Consider the following 20,563-nt stretch of genomic DNA (forward strand, 5'->3'; position numbering starts at 1 on the left):
TCATTGGGATAAGTGAGCGAGGGGGTTCATCTTATGCTCAACTTGAGAATGCTATGAGCGAGGGAGTTCATAGTAGGAAAGGTGGGTATGCGTGTCCGGGTCCGAGCGAGGAGTTCGGATGAACGGGCGTGAGAGTCCGTGAAACAGGACTACAAGCGGGATAGGATTGTAGGTTGGACCACGAGTGATGAGGGTCGTGGAAGCACATTAAATCCCAGATTTAGAGTACATGCATGAACTCATATTGGTTATGAGTGTGGGAAAGTGGGTGTTTTTGGAATCCAATAAATATTTATGAATGGGCTGGGGGATTATTTCATACTTATTTATGTTTATGTGCATAGCTCACCCTATCTGTTTGTGTGGCGATGATCGGGTAATTTATTATCCGGGAGCAAATGATGTTTCAGGTGAGTCAGGAGACGCTTAGTGGCGGAGAGTGGACTCAGAGTACGAGGGAATTTTTATAACTGTTTATATTTAATTTCCATGTAATTTAATTACAATTTTTATGGATTTAGACTATTAATGTTTTAAAGTTTTAAAAAATTTCCCGTGTTTTTGGGAAATAGATTATTTAATAAATGTGGTATTTATTTATGCCTTGTTTAATTATTTATTTTAAGTAATATCCTACTGGGATTTTACAATGTGTCGTCTCTTGTTCCTAAAACTAATAAAATAAATGTGATTGGCACTAAATGGGTGTTTAGGAATAAAATGGATGAAAATGGTAACATTGTAAGGAATAAGGCTAGGCTAGTTGCTAAAGGTTATAATCAAGAGGAAGGTATTGGTTTTGATGAAACATATACACTTGTAGCTAGGCTAGAATATGTAAGGTTATTGTTAACATATGCTTCCATGTATAATTTCAAACTCTCTCAAATGGATGTGAAAAGTGCATTCTTGAATGGTTTCTTAAATGAAGAGATGTATGTATCACAACCCCCTGGCTTTGAAGATCACATTTATCCTAATCATGTTTTCAAATTGAAAAAGACTTTATATGGTTTAAAACAAGCACCACCATAGTGGTATGAGAGGTTAAGCAATTTTATTTTATTTAAAGGATATGCTAGAGCTGCGGTTGATGAAACACTTTTCATTAGAAAGCATGCAAGTTCAAGTATATGTAGATGATATAATCTTTGGATCAAATAATAACTCCATGTGTGAAGAATTTGTTGCAACTATGTAGGGAGAATTTGAGATTTCTATGATGGGTGAGCTAACCTACTTCCTAGGGCTGCAAAGTGAAGCAACTCGAGCATGGGACATTTTTAAGCCAGTTAAAATACTATTTTGACCTACTAAAAAAGTACAAAATGGAGGATTGCAAAGAGGTTGCCACTCCATTTGCTACAAATTGCCTTATGGATGCAGATGAGGTTGAACAACAAGTTGATTCAACCAAATATAGAGGGTTGATTGGTTCTTTGCTATATCTAAACGCTAGTAGGCCAGATATCCAATTTGGTGTTCTCTTGTGTGCAAGGTTTCAATCCAATCCGATGGAATCAATCTTCAAAGCTGAAAAGAGGATTCTCAAGCATTCGAAATAGACAACAAATGTTGGATTATGGTATCCAAATGAGTCTAACATTGTTATTAGTGGTTTTTCAGATTTTGTCTATGTAGGGTGCAAATTGGATAGAAAAAACACAAGTGACACATTCCATCTACTTGGATCAAACCTAATCTCATGGAATAGCAAGCAAGCATGTGTAGCACTCTCTACTGCTAAGGTTGAGTACATAGCAGCTGGACATTGTTGATATACATAGCTTGGATGGTGTGTTACTTGTAGATTTGATGAAGCTTTGATGAAGGTACTTGAAGCCATTGCCTTGGAACTATGCTTACATTGATGAAGATATGGAGATTTGATGATGCTCGTGTTGATCAAGCCTTGTATGCATGCCCTCTATTTGGATCAATCACGGGGAAAACAAGCTTAAAGATTGTAATTCATATTGTAGACCATTTAGCATTAATTAGATGTATAGGTTCTTTGTTGTCTTTTAATCTGTTGATATATTTTTCAATAGGTTAAATGGTGTATTTTAATCTGTTGAATGAATTTTTAGTAGATTAAAAGGTTAGCTGTAGTAGTCTTAACTGTGATTTATTCAACCAGTTGATTTATTTTTTAATCAACTAATTTCACGTATGTTAAGTGAAATCAACCTATTGATTTGAAAATCAACCTATTGAATTTCGTAACAGTTTGACTATAAGAGTTGTATTTTTCGAAGAGAGGTAGCAAGACCATTTTTGACCGTGAAATCATTTTGGAAACTATGGAATTCTCTCTCTTTGTTGTGTCTTTTAATCTGTTGATATATTTTTCAACATGTTAAATGGTGTATTTTAATCTATTGAATGGATTTTTAACATATTAAAAGGTTAGTTGCAATAGTCTTAACTGTGATTTATTTAATCAGTTGATTTATTTTTTGATCAACTGATTTCACCTAAGTTAAGTGAAATCAACCTGTTGAATTTCGTAATAGTTTGACAATAAGAGTTGTATTTTTCGAAAGAATGGTAGCAAGACCATTTTTTAGCGTGAATTTTGGAAATTATGGTCTCTTTCGTGATCATACAAATTGTAGCTGGTGAAGATTGATCTTGAATAAATTCTTTGAGGATTTTGCTTGATGTTTGAAGCTTGAAGAAGGTGGTTGTGGTAGGTAGAGTTGTACTACAACTGAGGTTTGATCTTTCTCAAGCTTTATGATTGTGCTTGGTGGTTTTCCAGGTCTGCAAGAGTTGTATTGTTGTGCTAGTTTGATTCTTGTGTGATTCAAGAGTCTTTTGTGTGTGTTTTTGCATATTTTGAAAGTGTAAGGGTGTAAACTTTGTAAATCTTTTGAAATAGTATAAAGTCAGGCTCAGGTTGCCTTGACAAACTGGATGTAGCTCAGGTTTGAGTGAACCAGTATAAAAATCTTGTGCATTGCTCTTTTCTCTAACCCTTCTCTCTTGCATTATAATGTAAAGTTTAAAGCATTATGATCTAAACCATCTTTTTGACATTCTTGAGTGATTTAGTGTTGTTTGCAACATTGATCATGTTTGTATAACTCACTCGAACCTGTCTTGACTGATCTTTTACATTGATCTTGCTTTAAATCACAAATCTACATTTTTCCATTTTTCCAGTATTTTAGTCGACTATTTTTGGGATTCAATTGATTGATTATATCAGTACTACATTTGCTTAATAAAATCAATCGACTAACTCTATTTTTGATCGGTTAAAAGCGTCCAATCCAGAAGTGTTTGCATCCTTACTTGTTGGTTGGGTTGATTTAATTAAAGTTAGTTTTAAGCTTTTAAGAGTTACAAAATTGTTTTTTAACTAACCAATTAAACCCCTTACCCTTTCTTGGCATTTCAACCATTTCAAAACTTACAAACATGCATGTGCTCAAATCATATGGTTGAAGCATCAACTTTTGGATTATGATATAAAGTTAGAGAAGGTACCTCTTTATTGTGACAATACACGTGCAATCAACCTAACTAAGAATCCAATTCAACATTCTAAAACTGAACACATTGAAATCAAGCATCATTTCATAAGGGATCATATTCAAAAAGATGAAATTGAAATCAAATTTATGAAAACCGAAAATCAATTGGAGGATTTATTCACTAAACCACTTGCACGTGATAGATTTAACAAGCTTAGAACTGAATTAGGTGTCCTTGACATAAAGAATGTATGTTGATTGGCTTGTTAACTTTATTAGATCATGTGCATGATGCATTTAAAGTGTTAAATTATGCATAATTTGTGAACTGCTAATATTTCAGTAAGCTAAATTTGCAAAATAACACATATATTTAATTTAAACCATCAAAATCTACATAAGTTGTGTTTAGGAACTCTTTCAATCTGTTAATCCTCACAAAACAACACATATATTTCACTTAAATTGTTTAGTGTGAATTTCGTGTGATCTAAAATTTCTAGTCACCTAAAATTGCAAAATCAACACATAGATTTCACTTGAAACTGCCACTGCACCAAAAATTTATGATCTGGTACAATTATAGTCAACTAACTTTGTATTTTTATATGTTGATTTCACTTATGCTGATATGGATTTGCTTGAATTGATTTTAATTGATTGACCCAGTCAAAGTATCCATCATATGACATTATTTTGACTGTAGTAGCAGCATATAACAATTATTACATCAGTTAAAATCAACTTTTCAGATTGCATTGGCCATAAAGTGCTTTAATTGCATGATTTCCAATGTGCATGTTGTAAGACCCCGTCTGGATATGAAGGATTTTAAATAATAAAATAAAAATGTAATAATAATACTTCATTTATTATAAATCATTTTCCCAAAACCGTGGGAATTTAAAACTTTATTACACTGATAAAACCAACTCAAATCCAATTTTTATAAACACAATACATTATCAAAATCAGTCTCATTACAAAGCCAAGTTCTATAATTCTAATGATTAAATCCTTAAAACTCATAAAAATGATGAAACGCTGCCACAAATTTTTCCAAATAGCACACGCTCTGGATCTACGCTCCACCAGAACCACCTGCAACGTCATTTGCTTTCGTGTACCACGTACACGATCATCGCCAAACACACGCAGATAGAGTGAACTAAAGGAATATAAACATATGCAACAATTTATATAACAAAACACACACATTAAAGGAACTCCATTCGTTGGTCTCATCATCCATGATTACCACCATGTAATCCATGTTCCACGTCTTTGGTTGATAATCTCAAGCTATCGTTGCGGTCTAACCTACAAGCCACCACTTGTAGAACACATGCGGGAACACTTGCTATTCCGAGCCACAACTAAAAGAATGCTCGTATTACCCTCCATCCGAAGCCACAACTCCAGGAATACTCCAGCATCTGACCCTTAAGATATCGCCCAAAGCCTCGTAGACCACGCACATCCAAAGCAAGCAAAACACAATGTTTGTTTCTTGAAAAATCGCTTGGCGCTCCACACGAGTCGCCAAGTGCAAAAGGATTCCAGACCGCCTGGCAGGACAACCCTTATCGCCAAGCGCTACACGCTTCAATTCTCTAATGGGTTTGTAGCTATCGCCTGATGGTTATACACAACCGTTTGGTGCTACACCAGTACTTGCGCAATACTGGTTTATAAGCACCCAGAACAAAGTAAAATCAATCCATTCACATTTTATATATATATATATATATATATATATATATATATATATATATATATATATATATATATATATTCCCCCTTTAAATCCATGCTAGCATTCAATTCTAACTTATGAATAACGCATGCTCAAACAAATATAAGCAGTAACACTCTAACAATTTAAGCACATGAACCTATGCATCAATGCAAATTAATATTGACACACATGGATTCACCAATAACCAATTCTCCACATGTGACTAATCTAAAGGAACATTCAAATTGATATAGAGTTACCATATAACCTAATCATGTTCATTAGAAGTTACTTGAAATTATCAAAAGCTTATTCATGTATTTTAAAGACTCCAAAATCAGCAATATATGGTAACGTACATCTCTAGCTACTGACCTCCAAATCAAATCTCCACCCTTCAAAGTGAAGAACTCCATGTTATGGACCAACTATTAAAATTTCACCTAAATCGGACGGTTAACGAATCGGGAAATGCAGCTTTATGAAAACTGCGCGAACTAGAAAAAACGGTGGCACCTAGTGCCAAGAATCAGGAGCTTGGCTCCTGGCAATACAAACCCAGCTTCGGGCGGTTCCTGTTCCGCGAAAATACGAAAAACAAAATTTTTCGTGAATCAGAACACCACGCATCTCTGGTATGGCGCCTGGCGGCCAATTGGGTGCCGCTAGGTGGTTCCTGTAGTTCCAAGAATCCAGCAGCTCTTCCCTTGCGCCTGCGAACCTCAGTTTTTCCCAGTTTCCCCTGGCATGCAGATTTCCATCTATTCTCATGCAATCCAGCTTCTAATTATAGTGGTTCGTATCCTCAGCGCATCCATTATCAATTTTCTAAATTAGTTCAAACCCTAATTATTCTCGTAACATTCAACCCCAAGGATTTCAACTCTAACAAAAAGTTCATAGCAGGTTTAACAACTTTCATCTCCAATCCCATGTAATTCCACTTGCACGAACATCCACTGATCGATTAACGTTTAAGGAGGTTGTTTTCCTCAATCAACTCAACCTAGAACCCCAATTTCATCGAAATCGAGCAACGATGCTCGTGTCGCCTGGCGGGTCAGTCACTACCGCCAGGCCCTTCATCAGAGAAACCCAAAACTGAGTGATAAGTAACACCTCGCCTGGCAGCTCCTAGCTCACCACCAAGCGGTTCCTTGCAAGAACCCAAGAAATGCCTAAAATTAGTATGAGTCGCCTGACGACTTTGAATGCCCGCTAGCGGTTTCTGGAAAATTTCCAGAAACCTAGAATTTCAATTGCGACAACCATTATTCATATATATACATGCCATTCATAAAGCAATTAAATTTAAAATGCAAGACTAACGAGTTATAGCTCCCCTAACCTGGATTCCTTGCTCCAAAAGTGTGCAAAGTTTTGCGTCCTTGATCCTAATAGACCTTAGATCTTGGTTCCTCCTTCAAGACACCTTCTCACTCTCACTTTTCTCTCCTTGCACGCACTCAAACACACTCTCTACAACACTCACGTTTTGGTAGCTTCAGGAACCATTTCTCCCCTCTCACAATGCCCTTATTACTTGGTTAATTACTAAGCCACATTAGGTTTAATTGTCATTCAATGGCCCTTGTATGATGGTTTTCCAGCCCCCTTGGCTGCTAGGGCTTCCTTGCCCTTTCACCTTCATGCCAAAGGAAATTTTGGCAAAAAGATAATTTAATTTGGTTCCACCAAAGTTCGAACCCATAACCATGCCAATGTTCAATTCAATGAGCAACCATTCAACCAATTCACGTTTCATGATAATTCTTATAATTCTATAATTATATTACCAATCAACCTGATCAAGCATAGTTATTAAAACTAATTATAAATTACATAAATGACATACATAAGACTCAAACCCAAGTCCTGTCACACAATCAAGTACTCTCAATCACTTGAACTAGTACTTTTCCATGTCATACATGTCAGAATTAATTATTTATTTAATTAATTAAATTTCACGGGTCTTACACATGCATTTGGTGTGAACTTTTTTTGAGTGGATAGCACATAAAACTCATGGGAAACACATCACTGAATGCTCTGTACTACATTGAAACTAGAATATTTGTGCAAATACATTGACTGATTTTAAAAATCAACACATTGATTCTATGAATACATGCATAAGCATCATGTATTGGCATTCATATATGCTAATAAGAGCCAAACCAAAATTTACCATGCCTAGAAGACAAAGAACAACCCCCTCAGATGAAGAAAACTCCACTCGACCTACTTCATCCCCTCAAATTGCCTTGAATCATGGAAGGCTTGAAGCATGGTTTGAAGTACATGAAGATAGGATCCAAACCTTCTTGATTGAGATCACTAGGAAGCAAATCATTCTTCCTAAGGTGATACGCTTGTCATGGCTGAGGATAGAGAATTTTGGCACCCTTGAGCAACATCTCAAAGCTCAAAAATTGAAGACATTCCTTGAACTTTCGAGCAAGGTCTATCCGGATTTGGTGAAGGTCTTCTATACCAACCCCAAGTTCAGCAATGGTATCCTCAAATCAAGTGTCAAAGGTGTTGAGATGGAGATCACTAGGCAAATATGGAAGGATATGGCTGGCCTAAGGCAAATGGGTGTGCAAGTTCACAAGGATGAAACTACTGTAGTGGATGAATTCAAAAATGTCCAATATTACAACCAATGTGTGCGCAATCAAGGTGAGTAAACTCGAAATTTCCATGTGGGAAGGCTTCGTGTGCAAGAAAGGTTACTAGCCATGGTGGTGACCAAGATTATCATGCCTAGGGATGTAACATTCTGACCGGATATTACGGATTTAAATAATAAAATAGAGAAATAAAATAATTACGTTGCATTTAATAAAAACCTCATTTTTCAAAAGCACGGAAAATTTAAAACTTTTATTACTTCCAATAATAAACCAAAATCCATAAATTATAACATCTGGAAATAATATAAAAGCATCTCGTAAGTGTTTACAAATTATTTCAAAACCATAGAATAATAAAAACATAAAATTCCCAAGCCATCCCCGCTCTATAACTAAGCCTCACCAGGACCACCTGCATCAACATCATCTGCTCACGTGTACTGTGCACACGATCATCGCCAAACACAAGCAGATAGGGTGACCTTATCAAATTAAACATATAATTATATATTCACATATATAAGACACTCATATATATATATAAATATATATATATACATATATATATATATATATACATATATATATATATATATATATATACATATATATATATATATATACATATATATATATATAACACTACCATGTGAATCGTGTTCTACATCTTCTAGTGATTACCCCAAGGTGACTTGCTGCCATACCTATCGGCCACAACCGATAGAGCACTTGCGGGAAACCATTGCTACGGATCACACATCGTAACGCCGAGTGGAGTTCCCAAATACGAACATAGTTCGCAACGTCCCAAGACTACCAAACTCGTCAGTCAACTACTGAGGAAGGCAATATATTTGGACCCATTGGTACTGGCCACAACCAGTACACTCATATTGGCAGCATTCGCTAACCCGAGCTCAACTCAAGGGTTACTCGTGTTCATCCGCCATCCCGAGCTCAACTCGAGGGATGCCATTTCAAGCTCAACTCGAGGAATGCCACGTGCTTAATCCCTATCCCGAGCTCAACTCAAGGAACACCAACAAACCCACCTTTGAAGCATCACCAAATGCCTCTTAGATCACGCCTGTAAAACCAGCAACCCAAAGTTGCAGCAACATAATTGCCTGGCAGCACTACGCCAAAATTAGGAATAGCGCTATTTAGATAACGCTTATTTAATTAAACACTATGTATCAAAACACATGCTAAAAGACAGCGTTTTATTAAACAAATGCTATAAAAATCGTTATACATAGACAACGCTTTATTAGAAAAAATGCTATCTATGTTTGTTTTATACTTTTAAAAATAATAATATTTTAATATAAATTGATAGAAAGCGTTTACAAAGTTAAGCGCTATTTATGTTACATTAATATATAGCTTTTAAGCAAAAAAAGCGCTATTTATTGTAGCATCTATTAATGATACGGTTTCATTTATATATTTAAAAATAAATAAATCATTTTAAGTAGATGAAATAGATAGCGTTTTTTAATCAATGGAAAGCGTTTATGCAGAAGAGCGTCATCTATGTATCATAAAAAAATTCTCTCACGCCATCCAATCTTTCGCATTTGTGTTTTCTTTTCATCTAACCCTCACGCGAAAACAGAACTCGTCTCCCACCACAGTAGAAGCATCTGCAGCCACAATAGAAGCAGGTGCGTCTCCAACCAGAGCAACAACATTCGCATCCTCCAAGCACAAGAACATTGATATTTAGAGTGGGCACTATCGATTAAGGGTTTGGGAAATTCGTTCTTCTTCTCCATCAACTTTTCCAGCAACGAACCAGTTCTCCTATCACCCGACAACGGCCAACAATGAAAAACTAACAACCATTGCACGGTCCTTCATTGAGTACCAAATTCTCTCCCTTTCTCCTCGATTCTTTGTATCTTTGTTCATTCTTTGTATTGTTTTTATCTATCTTTGCCATCAATGTGAATATATATGCACTAATCATCGATTCTATAAACCCTCCATGTAAATGATCTGTTGTTCTTCTTATACCTTGACCGGAGATGTAAATATTAAAGAAAGAAGTCGGTCGATGTTTTTAAATGTACGGTGGAGTTGTGGTTGTGCGTGAGTGAGCGATAGAGAAGAAATTAAATGGAAGTCACGAGGGAATTGATTTCTGATAAAAATTAATATTGAATGGAGTTTAATGGTACCTCTGTTGTTTTTAATTTCGCATTTTTGGGCACTTGAATGGAGTTATTGGACTCTGTATAATTGTATCAGGCATGTGCTTTATGATTTTATTGTTAGTAGTGTGGTGAGTTGTTTCACTAGATGGCTGATCATTGGCATGGGTTGCTAAGAAATTTACTTAATTTTAATTTGTAGTTCTCTTACTCCTTTAATATAGTGCGGTATCGTCTTTCCAGTCTTGCTTTGACTAAAAGTCTGTCAGACCACATTGTGTGAGTTGACGATTGTGATAAAGAACCCACTGTAGGTTTGGTTCGTGAAAGATAGGTGTGAATTTGCATACTCCAATGAATTGATACTGTTATTTCTAATCTGATAGGATATAATAGCATCATCCTCTGTGTATGGCATGAGATTATTGATTGCTAATGTAGAGACAGGATGAGGAGCATACTGTTTTTCACTTTTACTTTAGCCAACTATTTTATTCTTCTATTCTATACCCTTTCCTTTCTAATTATGTTGTAGAGTGCATAATTTCACATTTATGGAATTTGTTTGATTCTTAGTTGCTTTATATATTATTTACTAATTTCATGTGTTCTACTTTCTACTCTATCCTCACCATTTTGGATGATGCTTGCTTTATCGTAGTAATCTTCTTATCCAATGTGCAGATAATATGTAGTTTTTAATATTGAATTTAGTTTTATAGATATGAATGCAAATTTTGTTTTAATATCCAGTGTGCAGATTTTAATATTGTAGCAGTTCTATTTTATAGATTTTGTATTGAGTGAGAACCCCTAAAGAGAACAAATAAGTGGTACTATTCTTTCTAGGTTTCCTTTGAATTGTTGATCCTGCTGCTTTTCACTTCAATTTGGGGAAGCAGTGCAAAAATAGAAACTATGCTAATGATTTTATTTTATTTATGTTTAAGGTTCCAAAGGTGAATGAGAATGGGTTGCTTTCTGGTGAAAGAATTGGACCCCTAAGTTAAAAAAAAGGTGTGGCTGGTCATTGGTAAGGAAAGAGACACTACGCCAAATTTGGCAATAATATAGATCTCGGTTCTAATTAAATAAAAGAAATCTTGAAATATGGAAATATTGAGATAATCTAAGATTAAAATATACAACACAAATAGGTTTAAAATTGAAATGTTTTTACTCTTGAATGTCTCATTGGACTCACATGGATTCCACTCTTGAATGTGATATGAAGGTGTGGAGCCAAGTGGGTTGTTATTTGCATTGGGGGTTGGTACTGTAAACAGAAATGGTTGTGCGAAGGGTAGAAGCTTCAACACAATGATTTGAGAGACTTCAACATTTATTTATGATACTTTAAGGAACAAAATAGTTTTTTTTAGAAGATGAATAGTGTAAATAGGATTGTTGCAACCAGAGATGGTTACTTGAAGGGTGGAAGCTTCAACACTTTAAGCTTTTGAAAATGAAAGTAGTTTTTGCATCCAACACTAGAATAATGTTCTGAAATAGAATTCCCCACCAATGAATGTTGCTAGATCACGCATGAGGTCATGCATTACGAAAGAATCATCCTTAGTCCATCGACTTGCACATTGAAAAAAATATCTTGAAACCAAATCATAAAAATACTCATGACCAACTTCTTCTAAAGTCTTTCTTCTCTTTGGTGCTTTTACAAGATCTTCAGCCATCCATAACTGGATCAGTTCATCTTTATCGAATTCATAATCTTTGGGGTACAGTGAGCAATAAACAAAACACCGTTTTAAATGTGGGGGGAGATAATGATAACTAATCATGAGTGCTGGAATAATTTTACACTAACTTTCAGGAAGTTCCCAAATGTCACTTTCAAGTACGTTATTCCAATCCCTAACAACGTGTTTTCTTCTCAACATTCCTCCAAGTGACTGTGCAGCTAAAGGTAACCCATTACATTTTTTAACAATCTCTTTTCCGATCATTTCTAGAATTAGCTTATATCAACAATGACTTTTTAATACTTATGCCCTATGTTAGAATTAGCTTATATCAATAATGACCTTCTGGTTTGTGTGGTGTCCGTTGGAGTGAAATGAGCCTCTCCTGATGAAGAAGTATAACATATTTTATGTTTTTAACAAAATATCTATCATGTAGGTGTTCACACGTAGTTTTACAGTTTCAACCAATATACCAAAGATGACCATGCTACATTTGTATTCTTCGAGGGAGTGCACCATTATTGTTCCTTGTTTCTTGTCTTGGTGTGTGGTTTGAATATAAACGATCATTTAATTTTATTTTTTTTTTGTTCTAGGAGTGAAGATGGTTTTAGTGTGGATTGTTGTGATGTTTCCTTCTTTTGGTGTTGGGTGGCTTCAATTTTAGTGATAGTACATGTTTTATTCTGTTTGTACTAATTTCATATATATTTGAGCATTCGCATGATCGTAAAAACTCTTAGTGATAGTACGTGTTTGGTTCTATTTCTAGAGTTTCTCTATCCCCACAGGCTTCTAAAGGAGGAAATGCATGGTTTGCAAACTCCAATATTTATAGTTATATATCTCTTTTTGAGTAATATTATAGTATTCTTGGATTCATATAACTAATGGATTTTTGGTATAATTTATTTTAAAAAATTATTTAAATTTATTGTATTAATATTTTAGTTGTATTCTTTACTCATTCCTTTTTTTTTTTATGTTTTAGAAAAGTTAACAGCTATCTGATTTTTTTATAGCGCTAAATTGTGATTTGCTTTTGTATATATATACTATGTAGGTAGTGTAGAAGGCTCACTTTTTTTTTACATACAAATTTCATCCTTATCACTCTTTTTCTTCTTCTCTTTTATTTTATTTTTTTATTCGGTATTTGATATCATTAGGTGCATCACTTTATTTGGTTTGGTATATATGAATTTTTTTCGCATTGTTCTATTTTCATATTTCATTTTGGAATATTATGTCAGTAGATATTCATCTCACAGGTTTGGTAGCATATTATGTTATAAAAGCTTTATATAAAAGTTTATATAAATTGAACCAATAAGTTGACTCACGATAAAAACATGGTTTAAGTATAAACCAATAGGAATAAAAAATAATAAAACTTAATTTAAAAATATATCAAAGTAGGACATTGCATAACAATTGCATTATTTATCTTAAGCTTCTATTGAAGTAAATAAATTACTAGAATTACTATGATGTATAGTAGTTATTTATTGGTATTTTTTAAACAAATTTTATATTGGTGGATGAAACATTATATGCTATTGTTTAACTAATCCTTTCATTTTTACTAATTGTATTTTTATTCTTCTTTAAATTTTGCAGTTGTTGACTTTTATTACACACAAATCACAGTGTCTTCAAAGTTGAGGTAACATGAATATTATTTTATAGTTTCTTATTGGAAATGGTGTTAGTTTGAAGAATATATGTATGCATGTGAATTTTCCTTAGCTTTATGTTTTAGAAATTAAAATTATTAGATTAGGAATAAGAGTTTTATTATTATTATATTGTATCTTGACTTCTATATAGCTAATATTATAGTAACTAACATGATAGCTCAAGAAAATATGGATCGGAAATGGATGTTTGCTAGTTTTTTATCAAAAGAATATGAAGATGGGGTGAAAGAGTTTCGTAGATTTGTAGTTGAGCATGCAAAAAACCCTAGTAGAATTATTTGTCCTTGCTTGAAGTGTTGTCATTCAAGGGTAGTGAACGCAGATGACTTAGAAGCGCATTTAGTATGCAACGGAATTGATAAGTTATTCATGTTGGACCAAACATGGTGAAAATCAAAAAAATGATATAGCCCATAATGGGCATGATAGCACAAGTTATGCACCACAAGAGACTAACACAACATATGACTTAGACCAAGTTGAGGAGATTGCAAACATTATTGAAGAGGATATGCGAGATTGTCCTCAAATGTTTGACAGGTTGACAATGGATGCAAAGACACCATTGTATAATGGTTGTACTAGTTTCACAAGACTATCAACGGTGTTAAAATTATTCAATTTGAAAGCAGGAAATGGATGGTCTGATAAGAGCTTTACTGAATTACTATCACCTTTGAAAGATATGCTACCACAAGATAATGTACTTCCTTGTCGAATGCATGAGGCTAAAAAAATGTTAAGCTCTATTGGTATGAGCTACGAGAAGATTCATGCTTGTCCAAATGATTGCATTCTTTTTCAAAATGAATATGCACCATTGGATAAATGTCCTAAATGTAGAGCATTACGTTACAAGAAAAATTCAGCATCGATGAAAGTGGTATGGTATTTTCCTATAATACCAAGATTTAGGTGCATGTATCATAATGCACAAGATGCAAAGAACTTAAGATGGCATGCAGATGAAAGGATATGTGATGGAAAGCTTCGACACCTTGCAGATTCTCCTCAATGGGCAAAAGTTGACCATGATTACCCTAATTTTGGAAAAGAACCAAGAAACCTACGTCTTGCTTTGTCTATTGATGGAATAAATCTGCATGGTATGCAAAGCAACTCGCATAGCACGTGGCCTATGGTTATGATTATATATAACCTACCTCCATGGCTATGCATGAAAAGGAAGTTCATGATGTTGTCCATGTTAATTCCAGGACCAAAACAACCAGGGAATGACATAGACATATACTTGGCACCTTTGATTGAAGACTTGAAGGATATGTGGAACGAAGGTGTAGTGGTGTATGATGACTATATGGAAGAAAGTTTCCAGCTAAGAGCAATGTTGTTTGGCACAATTAATGATTTTCCAACATATGGTAATCTATCTAGATATAGTATCAAAGGGAAGTTTGCATGCCCTATATGTGAAGATAATACAGATTGGGTGCGATTGGAACATGGTAAGAAAAATGTTTTTCTTGGTCATCGCATATTCTTACCTTCAAAACATCGTTATCGAGGGTGGAGAAAAGCGTTTCATGGAAGAATAGAAGAACGTAGACCTCCAGAATTGTTGTTTGGTGATAAAGTGTTTCATAAAGTAAAGAATATAAACAACAAATTTGGTAAAACTTTTGCAGCAGATCTAGTCACATCTGGGTGGAAGAAAAAGTCAATCTTTTTTGAGTTGCCATATTGGAAATCCTTGTATGTTAGACATTTCCTTGATGTTATGCATATTGAGAAAAATGTATTTGATAATGTGATAGGTACATTGTTGAATGTTCCTGGAAAGTCTAAGGATGGCATCAATGCAAGGTTGGACCTACTTGATATGGGAATTAGAACAGAATTAACAACAATAAAGAAAGGTAAACGTCAATATCTACCACCAGCAACTTATACTCTATCTAGAAAGGAGAAATTTGTGTTTTGTAAGTTTTTGCAAGGAGTTAAAGTTCCAGAGGGATACTCATCAAACATCAGAAACCTAGTATTTATGAAAGATCTAAAACTAAAAAGGTTGAAGTCTCATGACTGTCATATTCTCATGGAGCTTTTGCTACCAATAGGCATACGTTTCATTTTACCTAAAAAGGTAAGATGGACCATAACTAAACTATGTTATTTCTTTAGAGCCATTTGTAGCAAAGTGATTGACATTGGAAAATTGCAAGCACTAGAAAGAGAAATTATTGTAACTTAGTGTGAGCTTGAAATGTTTTTCCCACCTTCTTTCTTTGACATAATGGTTCATCTTACCATTCATTTAGTTAAAGAGACACAATATTGTGGGCCAGCATATATGAGATGGATGTAACCAATGGAGCGTTATATGAAGATATTGAAGGGTTATGTGAAAAATCGAAGTCGACCAGAAGGATGTATAGTGGAACGATATATACTTGAAGAAGCTATTGAGTTCTGTACTGATTACCTCTCTAATGTTGAATCAATAAGACTTCCAAAGTCTCGACACTTAGCAAGAACCTCAGGAGAGGGGATTACTAGAAAGACCATAGTGACCACATTGAGGAAAGATTGGGAACAAGCTCAACTATATATTCTACACAATGACGAAGAAGTTGAACCATATATTGAGAGACACAAAGCCATGCTAAAAAGATTAAATCCAACTAGGACTAACAGTTGGATAAGTAGAGAACACAATGCAATTTTTATACAATGGCTAAAAAGCCACATTTATGTAGAGTTAAATGTGAACTCCTCTAATATTTCTGACAGATTGAGATGGTTAGCAAAATGGTCCAACTTTTCAAGCCTTCTCTTACAGTGCTTATATGATTAATGGGTACACATTTTGTACCAAAGATCAAGATAATCAAAGCACTATGCAAAATAGTGGTGTGACTTTGGTGGCTGAATCTATACATATCTCAAGTGCAAAGGATAGAACTCCTATATACGCAAATATGTCGTATTTTGGGGTAATTGAACACATATGGGAGTTGGATTACAAAACATTTCAAATTCCCATATTTGGTTGCAAGTGGGGTGATAACAATAATGGAGTTTGACAAGATGAGGCAGGGTTTATGCTTGTGAATTTTAGTAAAGTAGGGTACAAGGATGAGCCATTTATTTTAGCATCACAAGCGCAACAAATATTTTATGTCACTGATCCTGTTGATGTCAATTGGTCAATTGTTTTATTATCCAATAAAATAAATAAGCATCACAATGAAGATATAGAGGACGAAAATACAAATATTGAGGATGATCCTTTATATGACATATCATATGATGATGATCCAATAACATATGATATCTTGTATAGGAGAGATGACCATAAGGAAGGGATTTGGATAAATCCATCATTTTGTATCAATAAGAAACCTAATCATTTAAAGTTGACTACAAAGAAGAAAAGGTTGGTTTACACGTGTTTTGTTATAGGTAAATGACATCTCATAGTGAAGATGATAATCTTCCTTTTGAGGAAGCAAAATGGAAGAAAGGTGTTGTGATGATGAAGAAAATTATTCGAGCTAAAAGTGAAGGAAATTAGATGTAATGTATCTATTTGATCCTTTAATATATTTTACTTTCCAGAAAAATAATATGTGTTTATTCATGATATTAGGTTTCATGGAATGCAAGAGGTCAACCAATTGAACCTGGTGGCACAAACTTCATTAGTTATCTTGGATTCATTGTCCGTTCTAATGTTCCTATAACATGTGATAATTGGAAAGACTTGGCTTTGAGTTCCTATAAGGACATTATTTGGAATGATATACAAGTAAAATATATTATCCTTACTTATTTTAAAGTATATGTTATAGTTGCCCAAACTTCTTTATGCTAATTTTTTTCTTTTAAAGTTAACTTTTAATATTGATACATGTCGTAAGAATTATGTATTAAAGGAGGCAGATAAGTTGCTTAGGACTTTTAGAACTAACTTGGCCAACACTTATCTAAAGGATGAGAATGGAAATTACATAGAGAATCCTCCTACTGAGCCTCCTGAGAAGTATGCATCAATGATTAGTGAGGATGTTTGGAAAGACTTTGTTGTAAAACGTATGGATACAAGTTTCGAGGTAATCTATAATATTCAAATGCAATGTATTTATCCTTTGATTCATGTAGATAAGATTACATTTACAATCTTTCTATATAGGAAAAGATCTTAAAAAATAAGGAAAGAGCATCACACTCTAAGTACCCTTATAGAGGTTCACGTAACGGGTATGCACGCCAAGAACAAGAAATGGTAAGTTAATATATCAATAAATAAACAATACATAACTTGCTAATATGATTTGTAACTAGGTTGATTATATTTCCCAAAACTTAAATAAAGGAATTGGGGTCAAATGTTAGTAATATTCCCCGTCAAGAATTATGGAAGCATGCTCGTGTGAATAAGGCTGGGGAAATTGAAAATGAAGATATTCAGCAAGTTTGGAACAAATGTGTAAGTAATATCTTTTCATATTATATTTGTCTGTGTGTGATATGAGAATAAGTGTGATATGTTTGATTATTGGTTATTGTAGGTAATATTGTCACAAACTATACAATCAGAAGAGATGAAGTAATGCTCGCTCAGACATCCTTGCTCAAGCTTTATGTGTCCCAGAGTATCTAGGTCGTGTTAGGGCAACAGGATTTGGAGTCAGACACAAAGATTATTTCCCGCCCAAAAAGCGTTATACACAACAAGACCATCATGCATTGACTACTCAAATGAAAGACATGGCTGAAAGAATGGCATGGATGTAGAATGAGATTAATTCACTTCGAAAGAAGGACATATCTAATAACATAGAAGAACCTGATATTGGTGTCAATAGTGGCCAAGGGAGTTGCACAATTTCATCAAATAGTTTTCCCGAGGTAACTAACTTTTCTACATTAGCGTAATTTGCTTACGTTAAATTTGTAATAGCTCTCTACATTTGGTCACTTTAAACATTATATCTTATAATTATATTTTATAATGTAGGGGGTCTCAAGTTGTAAATTGTTTGTATCATCACCATTACTTTGCTTGGTTGCCCATGGGAAATTGCATAATGTTAAAGGTGATACACTACATGGTAGATCTCTACCTAATGGTCGTGTTAAAGTTAGTGTTGATATTGCTATGGAGCCAAATGTATCCTTGCCTATACCTAATGCTGATGACGACATAATGACAATAGGACAAGCAATAGGTAAATTTGTGGCATGGCCAATCAATCTTTTATAGGTTATTGATGCAGTATGTTTGTCAAACCTTATTAATTCATAATTATTTATGAAAATATTTTATCTATCACCTAATTTTGTTTAATTGATGATGTTTTAGGATTCCACTCTATCTAAAAAGAAAAAGATTAATAATACAAATGAATCTGTCGCACCTAAAAGAAAATGTCAAGGAAAAATCATTGTTCAACATATTCCTCGTAAAGTGATTCAACCCAATCTTCCTCAATGGTGCAACTACCTCTCTTCATATATGAAATTAAAGCCTACAGAGTCACTTTCCCCAATAGAAATAGAGAAAGACATATTTTGTTTTAATGAACATAAAGAAATCATTAATGCAGAAATTATTGGAGAAATTATTGACTATGCATGGCTTGGTGCAACTACAATTTCTATATATATCGAGTACAACATACTACTTTTTTATAGTTGACTTTAATATTTGGTGAGTAGCTTTTATGATTTTACTAACTTTTAATTCTTATATCTTTCTTTTGTAAGGTACCTATATCAAAATTTCATTAAGCCAAATCATAAGAGGTTCTTCTTTTTACCACCCCAAATAACAACACATGAACTACCAATGAAAGAGAGAATGCAAAAAATAGTGAGTATATTTCTTGACAATGGGGTGATTAATAAGTTTGTTCTTGCTCCTATCAATACAGGGTAATACTTTTTTTCCTAACTTTATCAATAATGTATTATTTTCAAAGTTAGATGCACAAAATCTAATTTTGCTGATTCATTTCCAATTTTAGCCAACATTGGGTCTTGCTCGGAATCAATCTTAAAATGGAGATAATTTATTATCTTGACCCATTGGCGAAAGACATTAATATGAGGCAAGATTTGAAGAAGTTGTTTGACATGTAAGAATCTTCTTAATGTGCTTCACACATATATATGTATACTTTTTGTATATATATATTTTTTTACTTATGTATGCTTCATTTTTATTATTAACAAGGGTTATACAAACCTACCGAGCTCAAAGAGGGTCATGGTTTCAAAGTCTAAGTTAAGCAATATCAAATGGACACCAATTAAGGTAGATTACAATTGTGTATTTGAAGATCGAATGATGTTATTTTATTTGAAGGTTAATATCAATTGTATTGATGCTTTCTAGTGTCCAAAACAATCCAACGACCATGATTGTGGGTATTACATTTGTCGATATATGAAGGAAATTGTCACATATTGTGAAGGAGGGATAATTCCAATAGATGTAAGTTATCTTAATTGTATGTATTATTCATTTGTAGTAGGATTTTGATTGACTAATTTTATTTTATTTTTCTTTGTTGTAGTATTTTCCTAGTTGCAGATGTCAACAATATTCTGACAATCAAATCATTGAAGTTAGGGAAGATTGGTGTTTTTATCTCATTAGTAAATGTTTATAGGTTAGTTGTATAATTCCTTATATAACAAAATAGGGAAGGTTAGGAACAATGTTTTGTCTAAAGTGTTTTGGCCCCACAGTCTAGCAAAAATGGACCATGATGGATGAGTACTACAAATATTAGTTTTTTTTGCTAATTTCTTTCATGTAATATTATACTTTTTTAAAAATATATAAACATCATTAAGTTTTTTGTGTAACTATGTAAGAATTTCAATGCCCTTTCATTTCAGTTTTGCTTGATTTCAAGTTCGAAGTCTTTATACAAGCATGTGAGTCGAAGAATAGAATGAACAAAAAATTAAATAAATTATAATAAAAAATAATCAAACCAATACACATCGCTTGTTTTAAAAAATGTTATCTATTGATGAATTGAAAGTGTTATCCATTAATGAAAAATAGACAATGTTTGTTTGAACAAGCGCTATCTACTAATGAATTGAAAAAGCGCTACCTATTGATGAAAAACTACTCTCATAGACAGCGCTTATTCAGTCAAGTG

The 20,563-nt window shown here is 33.8% G+C and overlaps 1 pseudogene; it reads left to right on the top strand.

Moving 5' to 3' along the window:
* Window positions 1-1,328: 1,328 nt before the first annotated feature.
* Window positions 1,329-18,648, top strand: LOC146881570 (uncharacterized; annotated as a pseudogene).
* Window positions 18,649-20,563: the final 1,915 nt, after the last annotated feature.

This window comes from Vigna unguiculata, chromosome 11 (genome assembly GCF_037176805.1).
Source record: "Vigna unguiculata cultivar grain cowpea cultivar isolate G323 ecotype 2 chromosome 11, ASM3717680v1, whole genome shotgun sequence".
Lineage (NCBI taxonomy): Eukaryota > Viridiplantae > Streptophyta > Magnoliopsida > Fabales > Fabaceae > Vigna > Vigna unguiculata.